We start from the raw sequence: 3894 nt of genomic DNA on the forward strand, positions 1-3894 counted from the left end.
CCCACTCCCCTTGCTTGTGTTCCCTCTCTCGCTGTGTCTCTCTCTGTCAAATAAATAAATAAATAAAATCTTTAAAAAAAATAGAACTACTGTACAATCTAGCAATCGTACTACTAGGTATTTACCCAAAGGGTACAAAAGTATAGATTCAAAGGGGTACATGCATCCTGATGTTTATAGCAGCATTATCAACGATAGCCAAACAGGAGAGAGCCCGAATGTCCATCAACTGATGAATGGATAATGAAGATATATATATAATGAAATATTACTCAGCCAACAAAAAATGTAATCTTGCCATTTGCAGTGACATGGATGGAGCTAAAGTGTATTATGCTAAGTGAAGTAGTCAGAGAAGGACAAATACCATATGATCTCACTCATATGTGAAATTTAAGAAAGAAAACAGATGAACATGTGGGAAGGGGGAAAAGAAAAAAGAGAGAGGGAAACAAACCATACGAGACTCTTAATGATAAGAGAACAAACTGAGGGTTGTTGGAGGGAGGTGGGTGGGAGATGTGCTAGATGGGTGATGGGTATTAAAGATGAATCACTGAATTCTACTCCAGAAACCAATATTGCACTATATGTTAACTAACTAAAATTTAAAATAAATAAATAAATAAAAATATTTCAAAGAACTTAGTTAAATAAGTGATCCATTAAAAAATTTTGATTCCTAAAAAAATATTTAAAAATATTGATTCTTATCACTGCTAATGTCAGGATTTTTAAGAGTAGTCTCCATGATGAAAATGAAAGTGATGGTAAATTGTTGCACATATTAATTGACTTCCAGTTAATTACACAATACCACATAGCCACATTTTAGCTGTGCTGCAGGGAGAAAGGCCTGAGTACATGATTATAGTCTTATTGAGAAAGATGCCAGTCTTTAGGGTAAGATCAGAATTTTTCCCCCAAAAAATATATTTTTGGGAAACTTAGGTCTAACAGTGAGATATTCACACAGTCTGGAATCTGGAAGCAAAGAGAGGCTATCAATTTGACCCTCTGCCTGAACCCTTGTCTTTTCTCTTCTTTCAGTGTTTGGGATATCCATCTGCCGAGATATTCAGTATGACTTTACAAGGTCCTCATCTACCTAAACTTAATCTCTGAGAATAGCAAGATCTGTTCATCAACCTTTATTTCTTTTTAAAGATTTTGTTTATTTATTTGACACAGAGAGAGGGGGCACAAGTAGGGAGAGCTGCAGGCAGAGGGAGAGGGAGAAGCAGACTCCCCGCTGAGCAGGGAGCCCAACACAGTGTTCGATCTCAGGACCCTGGGATTATGACCTGAGCTGAAGGCAGCCACTTAACGTCTGAGCCACCCAGGCGCCCCTGTTCAGCAACCATTAACCACGTGGGAGCCCACTTTCATGTGTAGCTGAGGGAAGAGATTTTCTGTTGATATATACATGTATGTAGATGTACATATTAAAATAAAAAGCATAGGAGGAAATGAGGGAATTTTGCTTTTGCATTTAAATCAATTTTTCTTTCAAGGCCTGGAGCAATTGTCACACTTTCTTTTCTACCTAAAGGGTGTACACTGCCCTAATCACTAGCACAGCAACCTAAAAACACACCAGTTTTCTGTGAGAAGGGACTGAGCTCTTAACAAGAAGCTTCCCAGGGTGTTCTAGTGTGCTTTCCCTATAAGCTCAAGTCTAGGGGAAGTCAAATAAAACAAGGCCCTTATGATTCCTGGCTATTTTTCAAATACAATTCCATTTTCATTTGAGTGAGGATTTCAAGTGAATGTTAACCTCCTTCTTTCCTCTCTTTCTGCCTTCCTTTTATCTTTTTTTGATTTTGTGTATACATGTTTAAAAATTACAAAAGAGCTTCTAATTCAAATATTACAGAAGTGAAGTTTCACCATCCCCCCTGTTTTTGATTACCACAATAAGTTTGGTTAATATCCATCACCTCACATAGTTACATTTTTTTTTCTTGTGATGAGAACTTCTAAGATGTACTCTCTTAGCAACTTTCAAACATACAATACAGTGTTAACTATAGTCACCATGCTATACATGACATTACCCAAAGTTATTTATCTTTTAACTGGAAGTTTGTACCCTTTGACCCCCTTAACCCATTTTCCCAACCCTTACCCTTTACCTCTGGCAACCACCAATCTGTTCTCTGTTTAATCCCACTCTTCAGAGTTAACAATTGTTAACAGATTGGTATAAATTCAGAATTTTAATATGCATATATAAACATATACAATCAGATATATGAATTATTTTGGTTTATAAAAATTGGGCATTTTGTATACTTTTCTATGTTTTCTCATTTATCAATATATCATGAATACTTTCCTACATAAATACATATAGATTTCCATCATTGCATGATTCCATAGTATCCCATTGTCAGCCTATTTAACCATTCCCCCATTAACAGAAATTTCATTTATTCCAGTTTTTTTCTATATGAATTTATGCTACAACAAATATACTTGTACAATACAAGGTTTTTTTTTGTAACATAAATTATTAGAAATGGAAATCCTGGGTCAAATGTCTACATACTTAAATGTTGATATGTTTTGTCAAATTTCCTTTTAAAAAGGCTGCTTCAGTTTAAACTCTCACTACCAATGTATAAGAAGGTCTGTTTCCTAGAACCCTTACCAATACTGTGCATTTTAATCCTTTAATTTTTTGCCAGTTTGAAAAAAACTTTTTGCCAGTTCCATGTTGTTTTAATGTGTATTTCATTCATAGTTGGTGAGACAGAGCATCTTCCCGTATTTTTGATGGCCATTTATGTTCTTTCTTTTGCAGGACCTATTTCCACGAGAAATTACAGAGGGAAAACAAGACAGCTTTTGTGACAGAGCTCTGATAATGAGAAAGGTATATCACCTATACTTGGGCAGAAAAATAAAAAGATAGGTGTTTCTTTTTATTAGAAGTACAAATATATCAAATGTATTGTGTAAGTCTGTGTGTAAGATGTGTAACTTGTGTAAGATGATAACTTTAGGAAAAGTTGGGTGAAGGGTACATGAACCTACTGTATTATCTTCATGACACTTTTGTAAATCTAAAATTACTTCAAAATAAAAAAGTTTTAACAACAACAACAAAAAGAAGTACAAATATGCTTTTTTAAATAATAAAGGCTGAAAGTAGAATGCATCACTTTGCAAAAGATACACAGATAGGCTTCATAGTATATTTCAGAGACACTAAAGCATTCAAACAGAGGAAAACTGAGGAAATAAGGCTACTGAGGAACCTGGCAGTGTACTTCTAACCATCCATCCATTTGTTCATTATTTGAAAAACATTTGATAAATATTTTTGAGCACCTACAATATGCTAATCACTGGGCATCTGGTGGTGAAAAAGATCCTAGTCTCTGGAGTAAGATTGACTGGGTTTGAATTTTGACTCCATCTCTTACACTGTGATCTTGTGTGAGTTGTTTAATGTCCTTGTGCTGCAGTTTCCTCATCTGTAAAATGGGTATGATAATAGTATGTACCACATAGGGATGTTAAAAGGATTAAATGAGATTAATGAAAGTAAAGTTCTATGCACAGAGTAAGCACTTAACTACAGTTCTTGACAAATGAATTTCTGCTTCCTACCCAAAATCAACTCTGGAGATAGAAGCCAGAGGGAAGAATAGATTCCAGGGAAAAGAGCAACCACTCCAACAATACCACTGTAAAAAGCCCTGGAGATACTGAAAGCAGCCTTGAACTGTTGTGTGTAAAAGGTAGATGGTTGTAGCTTGGTTCAAGGTATGGCCAGAGGCATTGGTGATGGGATAGGGCAGAACAAAACTTCTAGTCTTTCTGGGGAAGAAAAGATGGCGGAGGAGTAGGGGACACTATTTCAACTGGTCCCTGGAATTGAGCTGG

Source organism: Mirounga leonina, unplaced genomic scaffold, assembly GCF_011800145.1.
Source record: "Mirounga leonina isolate KUSES-001 unplaced genomic scaffold, KU_Mleo_1.0 Mir_101414, whole genome shotgun sequence".
Lineage (NCBI taxonomy): Eukaryota > Metazoa > Chordata > Mammalia > Carnivora > Phocidae > Mirounga > Mirounga leonina.